The sequence below is a fragment of the Ornithorhynchus anatinus genome, chromosome 6, assembly GCF_004115215.2.
Source record: "Ornithorhynchus anatinus isolate Pmale09 chromosome 6, mOrnAna1.pri.v4, whole genome shotgun sequence".
Classification (NCBI taxonomy): Eukaryota; Metazoa; Chordata; class Mammalia; order Monotremata; family Ornithorhynchidae; genus Ornithorhynchus; species Ornithorhynchus anatinus.
Window position 1 is genome coordinate 16,673,365 of NC_041733.1, and position 21,062 is coordinate 16,694,426.

At 47.5% G+C, this 21,062-nt stretch overlaps 1 protein-coding gene across 3 annotated transcripts in view; it reads right to left on the reverse strand.

Annotated features, from left to right (window-relative positions):
* The window catches only part of SHROOM4 (shroom family member 4), a 176,576-nt gene that overhangs the window by 129,046 nt on the left and 26,468 nt on the right, over positions 1-21,062 (reverse strand). Inside the window, exon 1 of one of the 3 annotated variants that reach the window (XM_029067245.2) lies at positions 16,702-16,893. The exons of 1 other annotated variant lie outside the window; for it this stretch is intronic. The gene's annotated coding sequence lies outside the window, so the exon portion shown is untranslated. Of the gene's footprint in view, positions 1-1,899; positions 2,823-16,701; positions 16,894-21,062 lie in introns of those variants that run through there. One more of the 3 variants, XM_029067244.2, reaches the window with a different exon arrangement.

A 21,062-nucleotide genomic window follows, 5' to 3' on the forward strand; every position in this document is an offset into this window, starting at 1 on the left:
AGATAAATCACAGGTAAGGGGAGCAGCTGAGACAAGAGATAGGTAAGTAAGTGCTGTGGGGGTGAGGGGAGGGTTGAGAGTGAATGCCTAAGGGCTTGATTGCGGGGTGAGGACTCAAAATATAGTAGTGACTTCAGGCTGGGGGGAAATCAGTGTTCCAGCTTCTCCAGCTGAGCAGCAGCATGGCCTAGTGGACAGAGAACAGGCCTGGGAGTTGGAAGGATCTGGGTTCTGATCCCGGCTCCGCCACCCATCTGCCGTGTGTGACCTTGGGCAAAACCTTTCTCTGTACTTCAGCGACCTCATCTGTAAAACGAGGATTAAAACTGTGAGCCCCATGTGGGACATGGACTACATCCAACCCCTGCCACAGAGCTTGGTACAGTGCCTGGGACATAGTAAGAGCTTAAATACCATTAAAAAACTCATCAAAGAGGTGGCATGAGTGCCATTCATTCATTCATTCAAAAAGCAGTGTGGCTCAGTGGGAAGAGCCCAGGCTTAGGAGTGAGAGGCCATGGGTTCTAATCCCAGCTCCGCCACCTGTCAGCTGTGTGATTTGGGGCAAGTCACTTCACTTCTCGGGGCCTCAGGTACCTCATCTGTAAAATGGGGATTCAGACTGGGAGCCTCACCTGGGACAACCTGATCACCCTGTACCTACCCCGGCGCTTAGAACAGTGCTCAGCACATAATAAGTGCTTAACAAATACCAACATTATTATTATTATTATTCATTCAATAGTATTTACTGAACTCTGACTGTGTGCAGAGTACTGTACTAAGCAGTTGAGAGTACAATACAATAAATAGACACATTCCCTGCCCACAGTGAGCTTAAAGGTTGATATGCCACCGTAGGGCACCTGGACTGAAGACCCCCAATGCCTGGCCTAGAAGATTCATTCATTTGACTCTTTTAAAAAGTGCAAGGTGCATGGAAGACAAGTGGGGAAACCCAGGTCAGCTGACCTCTTTTCCACCCTGTCCCTCTCCCAAAATCAAGACATAAAGTGATGCACAACTGAGGAAGGAATCAGCAGGATCCAATATTTGCAAAGCTCACAGACACCAACAATTTCCAGTCTCAGGGAGTTTACAATCTCCAAGATCCAAGCCTAAATTTAACCCCAGTGGTCACCGCCTCTGAATCTGTAATTGAAATCCCATATCCAAGAGGTCTTCCCCAATCAAGCCCTCATTCCCCCTCTTTCCCCCCCTTCTTCTGAGTACTCTCCCTTCTTCATCACTTGGATCTGTACCCTTTAGTCCCTCAGTATCTACCCCACCCTCAGACCCACGCATTAATTATTATCAAGTGCCGAGTCATTTCCAATTCATAGTGACTCCATGGACATGCTTTCTCCAGAACGTCCCACCCTCTGCCAAAATCCGCATAATTTCTAATGATTCTTCCGTTATCATTGTTATGGTCTCTATCCATCTAGCTGCCAGTCTGCCTATTCCACGTTTTCCCTGGACTTTCCCTAGCATTAGACTCTTCTCCAGAAATTAGTCCTAATATAGATCCATAATTTAATGCCTTTTTATTATTGTACTCTCCCAAGTGCTTAGTACAGTGCTCTGCATACAGTAAGCACTCAATAACTATGACTGAATGAATAATTTATATTAATGTCTCCCTCCCCCTATAGACTGTAAGTTCCCTGTGAGCAGGGAATGTCTACCAACTCTGTTGCATTGTACTCTCCCAAGCGCTTAGTGCAGTGCTCTGCACACAGTAAGAGCTCAATAAACACCACTGATTGACCAATTCCTAAAAGTTTTACATTCTTCTTTCCAATAAGCTCTGGAAGACGATCCCTTGGAGGAAGACTGCTTCTCCCCTCTAGTTTCAGAGACAGAACAACAGAGATCCGACAAAGCGGTGTGACTTACCGAAGGTCACGCAACAAGTCAGCGGCAAAACCCAGGCTGGGGGGCCGGCCTCCGTCCTCTGCTCAGACCTGGCTCCGGCAGCCCCGAGGAGTGGCTTTAGAGTTAAACACTTGGAGAGAGGAGCTCTACCTCCTTAAATTCCCAGCTCCCGCCTCTCGGCCCCTCCTGCCTCCTCCTAAGCTGCTAGAGCAGGGCTCAGCTAGGTGACGTTCAGGACGCTCGGTCCTAGCGCCTGATGGAGCTGGTGGCTTGTGAAGAGAGCCTCTGGTGCAGAAGAAGTCTTCAAGCTCCAGCCCGAGCCAACACAAACCCTTGGGAGGGCAGACAGGCCAATCGGGAGGCAGGACAAACCAGTGGGAGGGTGGACAGGCCAATGGGAGACAGGACAAACCAGTGAGAGGGCAGATAGGCTAATGGGAATTCAGGACAAACCTGTGGGAGGGCAGACAGGCCAATGGGGAGGCAGGACAAACTGGTATGGGACAGACAAGCCAGTGCAGAGGCAGGAAAACTGGTGTGGGGGCAGACAGGCCAATGGGGAGACAGGAAAACTGGTGTGGGGGCAGACAGGCCAACGGGGAAACAGGACAAACCAGTGGGAGGGCAGACAGGCCAATGGGGAGACAGGACAAACCAGTGGGAGGGCAGAGAGGCCAATGGGGAGACAGGACAAACCAGTGGGAGGGCAGAGAGGCCAATGGGGAGACAGGACAAACCAGTGGGAGGGTAGAGAGGCCAATGGGGAGGCAGGACAAACCAGTCTGGGGGCAGACAAGCCAATGGGGAGGCAGGACAAACCAGTGGGGACAGAGAGGCTATTAGGAAGACAGGGCAAATCAGTGGAGGCAGACAGATCAATGGGAAGACAGAACAAACCAGTGGGAGGTGGATACGCCAACAGGAACACAGGTCCACTCCCACTAAGAAAATGTTCTGCCTTGACTCAGGAGCTACCAGCTGCAGTGATGGCTCTCTTTATGTAGGCGGTCGGTGCTCAGAACCTAACTCTATCCTTTCCCCCAGCCTAGAACTCTCTCCCCTTCCAGACATACCAGACCACCACCTTCCCCATGTCCAAAGCATTAAATACGATTCAATGAATGAATTATTATGGTCACCTTTCCTCCAAGAAGCCTTCCCCAATTTAAGCCCTCTCTTCCCCAGCTCCCTCTCCCATCTGCATCGTCTAGGTACTTGGATCTGTGAGCTTTGCACATTCGATATTCAACGCAACCCTAGAGCGTTAAATACATACCATTAAAATCATACATTGTAAATTGCTCATTTTTATTACTATCTCCCTCTCTAGACTAAGGAGGTGGGTGACATGCCTCTTCAAAAATCTCCAGGGGTTGCCTATCCACCTTCGCATCAAGCAAAAACTCACTATTGGCTTCAAAGCTCTCCATCACCTGGCCCTCTCTTACCTCACCTGTCTTCTCTCTTTCTCCAGCCCAGCCCACACGCTCCTCTGCCGCCGCTCACCTCCTCCTGGGCCTCGTTCCCGCCCATCCCGCCGTCGACCCCCGGCCCACGTCCTACCTCCGTCCTGGAATGCCCTCCCTCCTCACATCCGCCAAACTAGCTCACTTCCCCCCCTTCAAAGCCCATTTGAGAGCTCACCTCCTCCAGGAGGCCTTCCCAGACTGAGCCCCCCTTTTTTTCTTCTGCTCCTCCTCCCATCCCCATCACCCCTATTCCCTCTCTCTCCTCTATCCCCTTCCCCTCCCACAGCGCTTGTGCATATATGAACATATTTATACTTCTATTTTATTAATGTGTACATATCTATCATTCTGTTTATAGTGATGCTCTTGGTGCCTGTCTACTTGTTTTGCTTTGTTTTGTTGTCTGTCTCCCCCTTTCTAGGCTGTGACCCCGCTGTGGGCAGGGATTGTCTCTGTTGCCGAACTGTACTTTCCAAGTGCTTAGTACAGTGCTCCGCACACAGTAAGCGCTCAATAGATACAACTGAATGAAAGTTCGTTGTGGGTAGGGACATATCTGCTAACTCTGTTGTACTGTACTCTCCAAAGTGCTTATTCAGTACAGTGCTCTGCATGTAGTAAGCACCACTGACTGTTTGCCCAGCTGAGTCCCAGTTGCTGGGAGCTCTTTTCTTTCATTCAATCGTATTTATTGAGAACTTACAGTGTGCAGAGCACTGTACTAAGCACTTGGGAGAGTACAATACAACAATAAACAGATGCATTCCCTGCTCACAACGAGCTTGCAGTTTGCTGGTTATGTAATCTGTCTGATTGGGCAGTGTGGCCCAGTGGAAAGACCACGGTCCTGGAATCCAGAGAATCTGAGTTCTAATCCCAGCTCTGCACGTGACTGCTGTGTGACTACTTATATTGTGAGCCTTGTGTGGGACAGAGATTAAGTCCAATTTGATTAACTTGTATCTATCCCAGAACTTAGAACAGTGTTTTGCAGGGAATGTGTCTATCAATTCTGTTGTATTATACTCTTCCAAGTACTTAATAAAGTGTTCCGCACATAGTTAGCGCTCGATAAATAACTGACTGCTTGATAGTATTTAACAAGTACCCTAAAAAAAACCTGAATTCAAGAGAATACCCTGTCACTCCTTGCCACCCTCCTACCAGTTTAAGCCTAATTTTAGGATTCCATTTCCCTCCTCCAGGAATAGGCAGGAGAACTTGGAGATTTAAAGCAGAAGTTTTTCTTGAATACTTAACACTGCAATAGCCCAGCAGATTTCCCCAACTCTCAAGAATAATAGCGATATTTAAGGGCTATGTGCTGAGTGCTGTATTAAGATGGGTCAGACACAAGGTAAATCTGGTAGGACGCAGTCCCTGCCCCACATGGGACTCAAAGTCTAATGGGGGAAAACTGCTATTCAACTCCGATATTACAGAAGAGGAGACTGAGGCGCAGATGAGTTATGTGACTTGTCCAGGGTCAAAGCAGGCAAGAGGTTTTTCCTACGCCCACTTCCTCTTCTCCCACTCCCTTTTGTTCATCTCCCCTCCCAGCCCTCTAGCACTTAAGTTCATATCTGTCATTTATTTCTATTAATGTCTGTCTCCCCCTCTAGACTGTAAGCTCATTGTGGGCAGGGAATCTTTCTATTCATTGTTATATTGTATTCTCCCAAGCTCTTAGTACAGTGCTCTGCACACAGTAAGCACTCAATAAATAAGATTCAATTGAATGAAGTGGAAGATAGAGGATTAGAATCCTTTGACTACCAGTCCTACATCTCTCCATTAGGCCACCCTGCCATCTACCCACCACTGACAGGGTCATTTTCATCACTGTGAGCAGGATGGGCTGAAATGTTCAATGCACAACAGCCCTTTAGAGTGGAGAGTGGGAGAAACTTTGACCCTGCCAACAGTTTGACCACCAGACAGCTGAACGATGGAGACATGTGCCTTCCTGCCGTCAACCACCAGGATGAATGGGCTCAATGCTTAAAAACGGAAATAAAAAAGGCAGTTCATGACAGATCAACATTAGTTCTCTCACCAACTCCACGATCCACACACATGAACAATCGCTCAAAAATTATTTCCTCTAAACATACTCCTTAAAGTCTCACTGGCTCTCAAGATAGCTCTTTTGGAGATCAAAAACCATCGAATCTATCTTTCCCCAAGACTAGAGGTCCAGGCATCTATGTACATATCTGTAATTCATTTATTAATGTCTTTGTAATTCATATTACTGTCTTTCTCCCCTCTAGACTGTAAGCTCGTTGTGTGCAGGGAATGTGTCTGCTTATTGTTACACTGTACTCTCCCAAGCACTTAGTACAGTGCTCTGCACTCGGTAAGCGCTCAATAAATCAAATTGAATGAACGAATGAATGAATGGAGTGGCTAATGGCCAACTGCAAGGCAACCTGCAGTTTATCACCTTAGAAACAATTAAGATTCATTCATTCAATAGTATTTATTGAGCGCTTAATGTGTGCAGAGCACTGTACTAAGCGCTGAAGATTATGAGCAACATGTATGACAGGGAATATGTCTAACCTCATTTCTCTTGTCTTACGTTGTCGAGTCTAGCTTATTATTAATCGTATGTATTGAGAGCTTACTGTGTGCAAAGTACTGTACCAAGCAACTGGGATAGTACAATATAACATCAGACATATCCCTGCCCACAACTACCTCACAGCCTAGAGGGTAATCTACCCCAGCACTTAGTACAGTGCCTGGTGCGTAGTAAGCACTTAAATACCATTAAAAACAAAATTTAAAAAAACCCAAAAAGCAAAAACAAGAGAAACAGCACGGTCAGAAGTCAGAAGACCCGCGTTCTAATCCCAGCTCTGCCACTTGTCTGCTGTGATCTTGTGCAAGTCACTTCACTTCTCTGGGCCTCAGTTCCTCATCTGTAAAATGGGGTTTCAGACTGTAAGCCCCACATAGGACAGGGACCGTGTCCAACCCGATCCGCTTGTATCCACTCCAGTGCTTAATACAGCTCCTGGCACATAGTTAAGCACTTAAGAAATGCCATCATCATCATCATCAGTATTATTTATTATTAAGAGGTGTTGCATCTCACTTGTCTGAGGATTAGACAAATTGCTTGCTCACTGGTATCTCCAATGAGCAGCACTGTCTTGAGAGAAGCAGCGTAGCCTAGTGGAAAAAAGCACGGGCCTGGGACTCAGAGGACCTGGGTCACTTTGCTTCACCATGCCTCAGTTTCCTCATCTGTAAAATGGGGATTCAATACCTGTGCCCCCTCCCCACTTGGACTACAAGCTCCATATGGGGCAGGAGCCTGACTTGATTACCTTCTACCTACTTTTCGGGGCTTGCTATATAGCACTTTATATGGACTCTAAATGGAGTCTGAATATTGAGTTTGTTGTGGGCAGGGAATATTCCTTCCAATTCTGTTGCATTAGAACAGTGCTTGGCACATAGTAAGCACTTAACAAATACCATAAAAATTATTATTATTAATAGTTCAGGGCCATGAACATGGTAAGCGCTCAATAAATACCATTCACTGATTAGGTGCTCACTGAAGGGGTGCAATGCAGTCAACTACCACCAGGGGCGCACGAGGAATAATAATAATAATAATAAATAATAATAATGTTGGTATTTGTTAAGCGCTTACTATGTGCAGAGCACTGTTCTAAGCGCTGGGGTAGACACATGGTAATCAGGTTGTCCCACATGAGGCTCACAGTCTTTCATCCCCATTTTATTGATTCATTCAATAGTATTTATTGAGCGCTTACTATGTGCAGAGCACTGTACTAAGCGCTTGGAATGAACAAGTCGGCAACAGATAGAAACAGTCCCTGCCCTTTGACGGGCTTACAGTCTAATCGGGGGAGACAGATAGACAAGAACAATGGCAATAAATAGAGTCAAGGGGAAGAACATCTCGTAAAAACAATGGCAACTAAATAGAATCAAGGCGATGTACATTTCATTAACAAAATAAATAGGGTAATTTCCGTATTCACTTTGTCATAAAGGACATTTTCTTCAAGGTTGTCTTTTACAGATGAGGGAACTGAGGCCCAGAGAACTGAAGTGACTTGCCCACAGTCACACAGCTGACAAGTGGCAGAGCCGGAATTCGAACCCATGACTTCTGACTCCCAAGCCCAGACTCTTTCCACTGAGCCACATGAATGTCTCAGAGGTAGTGTAATTTTTTTTCAAGTGCTATTTGTAAGCGCTTACTATGTGCCAGGCACCGTACTAAGCGCAGTGGTAGACACAAGCTAATCAGTTTGGACACAGTCCCTGTCCCACACGGGCCACGGTCTACCCCACTGTACAGATGAGGTCACCGCGGCACAGAGAAGCGAAGTGATTTGCCCAAGGTCATGTGGCAGACAAGTGGAGGAGTCAGGATTAGAACCCAGATCTGACTCCCAGGCCTGCTCTGTCCTCTAGGCCATGATACCTCTGTATTTTATAAGAAGAAACTGGAGTCCTTGCTTGTCTGTGTAGGAATTACTGCAAACTTTTCTCCTCGGAGGCATCTAAGCACTTGGGAGAATACAACACAGCAGAGTTGACAGCCACGTTCCTTGCCCACAAGGAGTTTACAGTCTAGACAGGGAGACAGACATTAATACAAATTACAGATATGTATGTGAGTGCCATGGGGGCTGAGGGAGGGGTGAATAAAGACAGCAAATCTAAATCCATTAGAGATGAATACAGATATAAGAGTTTCAAGAAATAAGCCCAAGATCAGGATGTGATGGAATTAGTCTCTTCTATCTCCAATGACTTTAACTGTTCTGCTGAAAGGAAGGTAGAAGGCTTGTACTCTGTGTGTCAAAATTAGTTCATAATAAGTTTCTAGTCCAGTGGACAGGGAATGGGTCTACTAACTCTGTTAAATTAGTTGGTCTTGTGAGACCCTTGAGGTCCAGAGAATGTGGCTGGTTCTCACCCGGGTATATTCCCCCAGTGCTTAGCATAGTGCTGTGCACACTTTAGATGGTTACTGCAACTACTAACGTGTATATATCTATAATTCTATTTATTTATATTGATGCTATTGATGCCCATTTTCTTGTTTTGATGCCGGTCTCCCCGCTTCTAGACTGTGAGCCCGTTGTGGGCAGGGACTGTAATTGTTGCTGAATTGTACTTTCCAAGCACTTAGTACAGTGCTCTGCACGCAGTAAGCGCTCAATAAATACAACTGAATTAATGAATTGTCTCTATTCATTGCTGAATTGTACTTTACAAGAGCGTAGTACTGTGGTCTGCACACGGTAAGCACTCAATAAATACGACAATGAATGACTGAACTACACTTATGGCATGGGGAAAGCCAGGTGTGTAAATCAATAAGCATTGTGCATTTATGGCAATGTCACCGCTGCCACAAAATGCCCTCAGTCCTCAGAGGCCCAAAATAATAATAATAATAATTATTATGGTATTTGTTAAGTGCTTACTATGTGCCAGGCATTGCACTAAGCACTGGGGCAGGGGGAAGAGGGGGAATACGAGCAAATCGGGTTGGATACAGTCCCTGTTCTTCATGGGCTCACGGTCTTAATCCCCATTTCACAGATGAGGTAACTGAGGCACAGAGAGGTCAAGTGACTTCCCAAGGCCACAGAGCAGACAAGTGATGGAGTCGGGATTAGAATCCATGACGTTCTGTCTCCTAGTCCCATGCTCTATCCACTAAGCCACGTTGCTTAATGGATAGAGGTGGGAAGGGGGAGATGCAGGCCCACCCTGAGCCCATGGGCAAGGGCAAACAATAATAATGATAATTGTGACATTTATTAAGCCCTTTGTGCAAGGCGCTGTACTAAGCGCTGGGGTAGATACAAGCAAATCGGGTTGGACACAGTCCCTGTCCCACATGGGGCTCACAGTCTTAGCCCCCAATTTACAGATGAGAGGGACAGAGAAGTGAAGTGACCTGCCCAAGGTCATACAGCAGGCAAGTGGTAGAGCTAGAATTAGAATCCATGACCTTCTGACTCCCAGGGCGGTGCTCTACCCACTAGGCTATGCTGCTTCCATCTGGGGCTCAGAGGCCTGGGTCTGGCATCACCAGGCTAGCTTAGTGGAAAGAGCACAGAATTAGGAATCAGGGAACTGGTTTTCTCATTCATTCAATAGTTTTTATTGAGCGCTTACTATGTGCAGAGCACTGTACTCATCCTGCAACTTACCCACTGGGCAACTTTGGGCAAGTCACTTATTGTCTCTGTACCTCAGTTTCCTCATCCGGTAAATGGGGATTCATTATCTTCTCTTCCCCCTACTTAGACTTGTGAGGTACGGACTACCCCACCTGGTTATCTTGTAGCTGCCCCAATCCTTGGCTTGTTATAATTATACCATTTAAGCGCTTCTATGGGTCAAGCACTGTTCTAATCGCTGGGATAGACACAAGTTAATCAGGACGGACACAGTCCCCGTCCCCCATGGAACTCACAGGAGGGAAAACAGGTACTGACTCTCCATTGTACCGATGAGGAAACTGAGGCACATAGAAGTGACTTGCCCAAGTTTACCCAGGATTTAACTGATAGAGTCGGGATTAGAACCCAGGTCCTCTGACTCCCCGGCCTATGCTCTTTCCACTAGGCCACGCTGCTTCTCTAAAGACGACTCAGGTGGGGCTGAAACCCACAGCCTTTGAAAAGCTCCCACTACTCTGGAAGTCCAGAGCGCTACCCATTGTGCCACAGAGCCACATGCCTAGAAGGCGCTTAACAAATACCACATTTACTATTAGATTTGCTGAGCAATGCAGCAGTTTGAAAGGTCCCCCTGCACCACAGCTCAGACAGTTGATACTCCTAGATCTGGCAGACGGCAATTCAGCGGCACAAAACAGCAGCAGCGGGCAGAGTGGGTGAGACCTTTTAGGGAGGACGTGATGACTGAACCATTTCCTGAGAGGGGGAGAGCAAAGATTTCCAATTATTTTCACATGACGGATAGAGGTGTCCTTTCTCTCTCCCCGCCCGACTCGCACCCACATAAACAGGAAAAAACACAAAGCCAAAAAAAATCTCCACTGCTGCAAAAAACCCGAAGCCAAGCGCTAACGGCCGCCAAGAAATCTAAAGGTCGCTTTTGCATAAAATCTCAAGGAAAAGGTCAGCAGAGGAAATGCTAACGTCCTCACCCGGTCGTGTTCGGTTCATCTCCCGACGGTTCGGAGGATGGAGGGGAGATTGGATGTCCTTTGTCTGGTGGGCTTTTACGGGGCAAATCTCTGCTGGGGAAGTCAGCGGCCTTCCAGCGCTGGCATCCGCTCCGGACTCCAGCTAATTACTGCACAGTCGATGCCTTATTCTTTCTCCTCTCCCAGTGACCTCAGAGGAGGGTGGGCCGAAGGGAACTCATTCATTCATTCGATTGTATTTATCGAGCGCCTACTGTGTGCAGAGCACTGTAATAAACGCTTGGAAAGTACAACTCGGCAACAGAGAGACAATCCCAACCCACAACGGGGAAGGGACCTATGCCATCAAATTTTCACCAGTCCAGCTCAGAGTATCCACAAAAGGCCCAACCGGGAAGTGAGAAACGGCATGGCCTACAGGAAAGAGCCGGGGCCTGGGCAATCAGGAGACCTGGGTTCTAATCCCGGCTCCGCCACTTGCCCGAGATCACACAGCAGACAAGTTGCTTCACTTCTCTGTGCTTCAGCTTCCTCAACTGCAAAATGGGGGTGAAAAACCTGTCCCCCCTCCTATTTAAACCGTGAGCCCTATGTGGGACCCGATTACCTTGACTCCACCCCAGCACTTAGTACAGTACTCTACCATAGTAAGCACTTAAATACAATTATTATCATTATTATCATCAAGTGAGCTCTCTCCAGAATTTTGAGAGACTGCAAACCGCCTGAGTAGATCACTGAGACTGCAAGTAGCTTAAGTAATCTTCAACTGCATGGTCTAGTGGAAAGAGCACGGGCTCGGGAGACAGAGGACCTGGGTTCTACTCCTAGCTCCGCCGCTTGTTGTGTGACCTCGGACAAGTCACTTCACTTCTCTGTGCCTCGGTTACCTCATCTGGAAAACGGGGATTAAGGCTGTGAGCCCCATGTGGACAGGGACTGGGTCCAACCTAATTATATGTATCTACCACCCCACTGCTTAGTACAGCACCTGGCACATAGTAAGTACTTAAATACCACAATTATTACTATTATTATTATTATCATCCATACCCAAGGGTAGAAATTTTCCTCTAGACTGCAAATGTCCTCTAGATAGGGAACATGTCTATTAACTCTGTTCTACTGTACTCTCCCAAGCGCTCAATACAGTGCTCTGCACACAGTAAGTGCTCAATACCTCTTATTGATTGCCTGCTCAACTCACACATTTGCAGATGGTGCAAGGAGGAAGGAAGACCTGGGCTCCAGCATTTTCAACTTTCTACACGTTCAGACACCCCATTAGATGGTAGGCTCCTCAAAAGGCAGGGAACACGTCATTTGCTTTTCAGGCGCTCTCCCAAGCGCTTAATACAGTGTTCTGCCCTCAGTGGACGCTCAATCTGTAACAGTAAATTGAACTGGCTCCACTCATAACCTCCTCTTCTCCCCGTAGAATCAGTACCTCCTCCCCCGCAAACCCCCTACCTAATAAAATCATTTCACAGTCAGGCAGCTAGGATTCCCGGAGCAAATAATTTCCATTTCTATCACGGCTCAAGCCGAACCTTACCCGCCCCAGCCCCTGCTTTCAGCCATCCGGAACAACCGATCCCCAGCCAGGGTGAGGACCCTAAGGAGCCTCTTGGAAGGTTCTGGAAGGGGCTCACCTTCTCGGCAAACAATCCCTTTCGGACAACTGGACATTTATAACCCCCCGCCATCACGTTCAACATCCACCTCTGCCTTCCCAGAAGACAAGCAAGTCCCAAAAGGCAAACGGGAGAAAACAGGGGAACGGGGTAGGCGAGGCAACCAGGATAGAAACAGACCCTTCCTCAAAAGCAGTCTCCTCAGGCTGTGCTGGGAAGGCAGGGAGAAAAAGTTTGCCTCCCGCTGCTCCTTGGAGGGAGGGGGATTTAAAGGAATAAAAAAAAAAATCTGTTTTCATTCTCAGAACCTGCCCCACCTCCCAACTGGGGCCAAAAGCATCTCGACTGGATGAGCTCCCAGCCTTTGAAGCGGTGGGGATTTTGCTCTGTTATAGGGTGAGAGCCAGATTTAAGATTCTTTACTTACTTTCCTCCCTCCCAATCCCCTGGCTCCCACCCCCCAACAACGTATACGGTAAAAATCTCACTAGAGAGTCGCATTGGTTGCAGAGCTTCTGCGCCAAATTGCAGCTGTAATCTGGACCTGGGGAGAAATTTAACGGGGGGTTGGGGGAAGGAGGCCAGAAGGAGTGGGTGGGTGAATGAGTGTAAGCCTGATATTGGCTCAGACCGTCTGGAATTTCACTCTCTGGGAAGGTGAGATGCCTCAACACGAGGTCTGGCCCCTTCCGCCGAGCTGGCAGACACAAGCCTGAGAAAATCCAAAGATTTTTTTGGCTTCAGCAAGTCCTCCAGCCCCCACACCCAAGCTGGGTTCTTAGCCTGTGGACTCCCATCTGGTCCCCAAAACCTGCCTGGGCCTGGGGGCAGGGGTTCTGACAAGGGGGACGAGGCCTGAGTTCTAATCCCAGCTCCACCTTCTGCCTTCCATGAGACTTGGGGAAAGTCGCTTCACTTCTCTATGCCTCAGTTCTCCTCATCTGTAAAACAGAGATTTCTTTTCTCCCTCCCAAGGGGGACGGGGATCGGATTCTAATCCCAGATTCACCCTCTGCCTTCCGTGATACTGTGGGAAAGTTGCTTCACTTCTCTAGGCCTCAGTTTTTCTCATCTGTTAAATTCATTCAATAATATATTCATTCATTCAATAGCATTTATTGAGCGCTTACTATGTGCAGAGCACTGTACTAAGCGCTTGGAATGTACAAATTGATTAAGACTGTGAGCTCCATTTAGGACAGGGACTTTGTCCAACCTGATTAGTTTATATTTACCCTAGCGCTTAGTACAGTGCCTGGAACATAGTACCACTTAAATATCATAAAAATATAACACATTCCCTGCCCACAAGGAGCTTACAGTCTAGAGGGTCCTGGGTCCCAGCGGCCAAAACTGCCCGCCATGAGGGGACGAGACAGCAGACAGCTCATCCAAGGGGCAATGGCTGTGGGCTCAGAGGCTGTGGGGGTCCCAAACACCCCGATCTGGGGCCTGGCTGAGCCAAGGCTCATCGACCCATCTCCGCCCGAGCCTCCAGGCCCTAAAGCATCCCCGAGCTGCCTCCTCGGCCCCGAGTCCGCCCTGCATCCAACCCGCCGCTGCTCCTCCTGGCCGGCTGCTCCGAGCCGGAGATCGCCGCTCTGCTCCACATGCTTGCCCAGAATCTGGAGTTGGCAAAGTACAGGTCTGAACAGGTGGCTGGAAGCAGCCACCTTCCCAAGCGATTGGAGCATTTCAGGATTGCAACAGACTTTCTTCCCGTTGGCAACGGAAGGTGCTTCTTCACAACATCACACCCACCCCACCCTCTGAGGTGAGCCCCTTCCTTCAGGCCTGGGCTCCCTCACGTCCGTGCGGCTAACAACCTAGAGTCCACCCTGCGAGCAGGGGAAGTTGAGGCAGAAGTAACTTCAAGTACACTCTCTCTCTCGCACGCGCACACACACACTTACTCTAGACTATAAGCTTGCTGTGGGCAGCGACTGTTATAATGCACTCTCTTAAGTACGTACTGTGCTCTGCACAAAGTAAGCGCTGAATAAATATGATTGACACACACTCTACATGTAAACTACTTGTGGGCAGGGAAAAGTGTCTGCTTATTCTTGTACTGTACTCTCCAAGCCCATAGTACAGTGCTTTGCACACAGTAAGAGCTCAATAAATACCACATGCATACACACATTCTCCAGCCCCATCTCACCATTGACCTACCCATTGTTCCAGGCAGTCTTTTGCCTGTCCTGAATCATTCTCCTTGAGCCACAAACTTTAAAGCCAAGGTCCACTGGGACCCTCTTAGAGGCACTAATTAATAGAGCAGTTGTGCATCGCCCAGCTAGACATTCCTTCCTTCCCTTCCTCAGGACCACTTCTGCTTTCAAGTCCCACTCAAGCAACAATGAAGCGAAGCCAGTTCCCAAACCATACGAGTGTCCAGGGAAGGGACATTTCCCCATCCTGACTCAAGTTCTTGGAACCAGCTCTGAGAATGCTGCATCCCGCAGAAACAGCATCATGTTATATGTGTGTGAAAGTGTGTTTTGTGTCTGTATGCACTCATCCTCCAGCAATGTCCCCCCCGACCCCACTATGGCAACAGCCGAGACTGAACCACTGACATCATGTTTCGCCCAAAGCCACCAGGTGTCTTTTCCCTAACCCCCAAATTCCTCCTTCAAGCAGTTTTGTGGGCCCCGTTCTCATTTCTCCTGCCACCAGCCTGTCACTCAAGCCCTCCCCACTCCCTGGAACTTCCTCCTCCTTTACTTCAGCTCCTTGTGGGCAGGTAATGTGTCTGCTTATTGTTGTATGTACTCTCCCAAGCGATTAGTATAGTGCTTTGCACACAGTAAGTGCTCAATAAATATGATTAAATGAATGAACGTCCAGCTCTCCTTTCTTCAAAGCCCTTCTTGTAATCATACCTCCTTCAGGAAGCCTTCCCCAAATACCAACCTTTTTAAAAAAACAATGGTATTCAAGCATTTACTATGTGTCAGGCACTGCTCTAAATGCTAGGGTATGTACAGGAAGCTCAGGTTGGACATACTCCATGACCCACATAGGACTCACAGTCTTAATCCCCATTTTACAGATGAGGGAAGTGAAGCACAGAGAAGTGGCTTGCCCAAGGTCACACAGCAGGTCCCCAAAACTAAGCACTTTGATCACAACACAACCACTAATGTACATTATTATGGTATTCGCTCAGTGCTTACTATTGTCAAACTCTGTTCTAAGCATTGGGGTAGATACAAGTTGATCAGGTTGGACACAGTCCCTATCCCACCTGGGGCTCAGAGTCTAAGTAGGAGGGGAATAACTATTAAATCTCCATTGTACAGTTGAAGAAACTGTGTCCCAAAGAAGTTAAGTGACTTGCCCAAGGTCACACAGCAAGCAATTGGCAGAGCAGGGATTATAACCCAGGTCCTCTGATTCCCAGGCCTGTGCTCTATCCACCAGACCCAGCTACTTTCCAAAAATAAATTGGGATCTGGGGAAGGCTTCCTGGAGGAGATGTGGTCAGAAGAAGGGTTTTGAAGAGAAGAGAACTGTAATTCATTTAATCATATTTATTGAGTGCTTACTGTGTGCAGAACACTGTACTAAACACTTAGGAGAATACAACGTCTTACATTCTCTTTTACTTCCTGTAATTGAATTTATAACTTCTGTCTTGTCATTCATTCATTCAATCATATTTATTGAGCTCTTACTGTGTGCAGAGCACTGTACTAAGCGCTTGGAAAGTACAATTCTGCAACAGAGACAATCCCTTTCCAACAATGGGCTCGCAGTCTAGAAGGGGGAGACAGACAACAAAACAAGTAGACAGGCATTAATACCACCAAAATAGATAAATAGAATCATAGATATATACACATTAATAAAATAGAATAATAAATATGTTCATTTATACACAAGTCCTGTGGGGCGGGGAGAGGGGTGGAGCAGAGGGAAGGAGTAGGGGAAATGGGGGAGACAGACAAATGGACTATGGGCAAAACAAATGGACAGGTCTCTTTTGCTCCGGACAGTCAGGCCTACAAGCACTCACTTTCATTCATTCATTCAATTGCATTTATTGAATGTTTTACTGTGTGCAGAGTACTGTACTAAGCGTTTGATAGAGTCCGATATAACAATAAACAGACACATCCCCTGCCCACAACAAGCTTACTCGAGAAAGCCCAGCTTACTTGAGAAATGGTCTGCTTGGGCTCCACAAAGCCCAAGGAGAAAAGAGTTAGCCTCTGCCGGGATCGAGATAAGCCGGTACAAAAGAGCTCAGAGAAGCAGCCACCTCTCGGTACCCGAAAGCCACCCGACCCTTCAGCAAAAAACACGACCCTAGACGTGAAAAAACGGAGCTCATCCCTCCCACCGGCCACGTGCGCTGGGTTGGCAACGGTTCCCACTCTGCCAGGATCACAGCAAAGCTGTGCAAGTCGGAGCAATGGAACACAAGAGGCTCCGCCGGCTTTTGCCAGGGAAGACAGCAAGAGAGAGAGACAGTGCTTAGAGACACGGAGAGAGACAGAGAGAGCAAAAAACCCAGTTCACAGACCTTAGGAAACACAGCAGCGAGTGGAAGATCTGTAGATTAATTTCCAAGAGAAAGGAAGGAAGGAGGGCGGTGGAGGAAAGGAGAGAGGCAGATAGATCCTTGCAGCTCTCTTCGGTCGGATTTGCAAGCCAAATCTCCCTGGGGAAGTCCAGTAGCGAATGAGGGTGGGGTTTGCTGTTGCAGAAACCCAGAGCAGGAGCCCCCCATCAGAGGAAACACACTAGCGCTTTTGTGCCCTCTGTCGAGCCGCTCTCCCCCTTCTTCCGGGCCCAACCTCGCAGTGGAATCCCACAAGTCACATGCTTGTGCTTCCCAAGGGACAGCAAATTCGGCAGGGACAGAGTCTCCCACAACCTCAGTTTCCTCAGTTTTTTTTTCTTTTTTATGGCATTCGTAAATGCTTACTATGTGCCAGGCACTGTACTAAGCTCTGGGGGAGATTTGGGCTAATCAAGTTGGACACAGCCCATGTGTCGCATGGGGTTCACAGTGTGAAACCCCATTTTATAGATGAGGTCACTGAGGCCCAGAGACGTTAAGTGATTTGCCCAAGGTTACCCGGCAGACAAGTGGCAGAGCCAGAATTAGAAGCCAGGTCTGTCTAATGCCCAGGCCAGTGCTCTATCCACTAGGCCACACTGCTTCTTTGTTGCACTTGGATATGTGCCCTTCAGGCAGCGGAATTCACCTCTCAGTACCACAGCATTCGTATCCATATCCGGAATTCATTTATTTATATTAATGCCTCCCCCTCTAGACCGCAAGCTCATTTAGGGCAAGGAACTTCTCTGACAACTCTGTTCAACTGTACTCTCCCAAGCATTTAGTTCAGTGCTCTGCACAAAGTAAGTGCTCAATAAATACCATTGATTGATTTCCTGGCTCACTTAAAGGAATGACCGAAATCAGAAATCAGAGAGAGTTGGGTTCTCTCAAGAAGAAAGCACAGCAGAAAAGTTAAATAGGAAAAAAGATGCTTGAGTCAGGGACCTCAAAGAGTGAGACTCAGGGATAATAATAATAAGTACTTGTTAAACAAGCACTGGGATAGATATAAGAGAATAATAATAATGTTGGTATTTGTTAAGCGCTTACTATGTGCCGAGCACTGTTCTAAGCGCTGGGGTAGACACAGGGGAATCAGGTTGTCCCACGTGGGGCTCACAATCTTAATCCCCATTTGACAGATGAGGTAACTGAGGCACCGAGAAGTTAAGTGACTTGCCCAAAGTCACACAGCTGACATGTGGCCGAGCAGGGATTTGAACCCATGACCTCTGACTTCAAAGCCCGTGCTCTTTCCACTGAGCCACGTGAGAATCAGGTCAGACACTTCCTATCCCACAGGGGCTTACAGTCTAAGGGTGAGGGCAAACAGGTATTTAATCCCTCATATTACAGATGGGGAAATTGAGGCTGAGAGAAGTGAAGGGACTTGCCCAAGGTCACACAGAGCCCGTTGTTGGGCAGGGATTGTCTCTATCTTGTCGAATTGTACATTCCCAGTGTTTAGTACAGTGTTCTGCATGCAGTAAGCGCTCAATAAATACGATTGAATGAAAGCAGCGGAACTGGGTTCGGAAGCCAGATTTCCTGCATCCCAGTCTAGTGCCCTTTGGCTGAAGCAAATGGTCCCATCCGTCTCAATGGGGTCTCAAGCTTAGAGCAGCAGGGGAGGAACTTGGGGAGCAGGAGGGTGACTGGTTCCTGCTCGTCTTCCTGAGGGTTCAAACGCAGGAGAATTAACTTGACAAGCCTCACGCCACTTCCAGGAAATTCTCTCCGGCCCAGTGGAGACTCTTGGGGTTTCTTATCTCCTGAACCCCTCTCTTTATATGAATGTCTGTCTCCCCCTCTAGACTGTAAGCTCATTGGGGTTAGGGAATGTGTCCACCAACTCTGTTGTACTGTACTCTTCCAAGGGCTTAGTACAGTGTTCTGCACAGAGTAAAACGCTCAATAAATATAAATGATTGATTGGGAGAAATCCCAGTGAGTGTTTCCAACCTCTCCCTCCCCCGAATAATAATAGCAGTGGTATTTGTTAAGCATTTACTATGTGCCAGGTATTGCACTAAGCGGCAGGGGGAGGAATACAACCAAATCAGATTGGACACGGTACCTTTCCCACGTTAGGCTCACAGTCTTTATCACCATTTTACAGATGAGGTCACTGAGGTCCAGAGAAGTGAAGTGACTTGCCCAAAGTCCCACAGCAGACAAGTGGCACAGCTGGGACCAGCCCCAATCCTTGAGTCTTCCCGGATGGGCTCACTGAGGCACCTTCAGCTGAAGTCTAGCGGTGACCCTCGCTGCTCATGCCCTCCAGCCTGTAAACTCCTTGAAGGCAGGGATCCTGTCTACCAACTCTTTGGTACCATACTCTTCCCAGTGTTTAGTACAGTACTTTGCAAACAGTAAGCGCTCAAAAAATACTACTGTTTGATAGGTGAACAATTGAGGGCCCAGCAAAAACAGACCCAAAATTTTAGCCAAGCAGAGGAAGCACCTGAGAGAGACAGAGAAAGATGGAGGGAGGAGGAGAGAGAGAGAGAGAGAGAGAAAGAAAAAGAGAGAAAGCAAGAGTCAATGAGAAGGAGAGAAAAAAGAAAGAGAAAGCGAGAGTTGAGAAAGAGAAAGCGAGAGACAAAGAGAAGGCAAGAGACAAAGAGAAAGCAAGAGACAGAGAGAAAGTGAGAGACAAAGAGAAAGCGAGAGAGTGAAAGAGGGACAGAGAAAGAGAGAGAAAAAAGAAAGAGAGAAAGAGAGAGAGAAAGAAGAAACAGAGAAAGAGAGAAAGAGAAAGGGAGAGAGATAGAGATAGAAAGAGAAAGCGAGAGACAAAGAGAAAGGGAGAGAGAGAAAGAGAGAGGGAGAAAAAAGAGAGAGAGATAAACAGAGAGACAGAGAGAGATAATGAGAGAGAGAGAGAACACACGCAAGAGCGAGCAACTTCAGACAGTTGGGCAGGTGGGTGGGCAGACTCCTGGGATCCAGGCCAGGGTAAACACTCCAAAGAGGGTAGGGACATTTGGCCGAGGTACACAAAGCATTTTTTTCTGCTGATTCACGGGTGGAAAGGGATAGGAAAGGAGGGCAGAAAAAATTCCACCCGATAATTGGGAGTCTAGAAGATGGGTGAGGAGAGAGAGGGAGTCTAACGAGCTGCCAAAAGTGCAGGTGTGAGAAGGAGATGACTGACTGGATCTGGAACGGGAACTTGTCTGGCTGTGGAAAGCAAGCACGTGATCCCTGTCTTGGCTGCCCAAGGTGCCCAGACCCGGAGCCACTTGGCCACCCGGCATTGAGCCGGTCCAAGGACGAGGGCAGACAGTCACGGCAAACCTGGCCTTCCCTACTCCAGCCTTCACCCTCTCCCACAGATGAAGCAGCCAGGACTTCCATATAACATTATTTTCAAGCCAGAGAAGCAGATTGGTTGATAGAGTGCGGGCCTGGGAATCAGAAGCACCTGGGTGGAATTAGAATTTGTCCGGAATCCGCCACTTGTCTGCTCTGTGACCTTGAGCAGGTCACTTCACTTCTCTGGGCCTCAGTTACCTCATCTGTAAAATGGGGACAAAGGCTATGAGCCCTATGCGAAAAAAAGATTGTGTCCAACCTGATTTGCTTGTATCCATCCCAATGCTTAGTATAGTGGCTGGCACATACTATGCGCTTAACAAATACGATTACTATTATTACTCCTGGCTCCGCCACTTGTCTACTGTGTGACCTTGGACAAGTCACTTAACTTCTCTGGCCACAGTTAACTCATCTGTAAAATGAGGATTAAGACCGTGAGCCCCACGTGGGGCAGGGATTGGGTCCAACTTGATTAACTTTACCTACCCAGAGCTTAGAACAGTGCTTGGCACATATTAAGCGCTAAACAAGTACCATAAATATTATTAAAAGTGAGGGCCAGGTAGGGTGGTCAGTTGGAAAAAGAGGAAGAAGTTTTTTTTTTTGTATTTCAAAAGAGAGGAAGAAGAAACAGACCTGCCTAGGATCTCACATAGCTGCACTTAAAAATGAATCTGTTAAGATGCTGGGGATGACACAACTGAATTTGAAAACAAAGAACAAATTAAGAAGGGGGTGGGTAAGCAGGGGGAGAATGTGTCTGGGTCGAATTTTAAACTGTTACTTCAACAGGGTTGCTAAACTACTTTTCATAAAAGCCCTCCTTTATGTTAGTGCATGTGGGGGCTTAATCCATACTCTTGGATGATGATGTGTTTTATTTTCTAGGCTTTGGTTCCTTGCTTTGTTTTAACCACCAGCAGGTTGTATTGAAGTGGTGTAATTTTTTTCAGCTTTATGGGCAATAAAGTCCATCTCTTGCAGTGTCGTTGCCT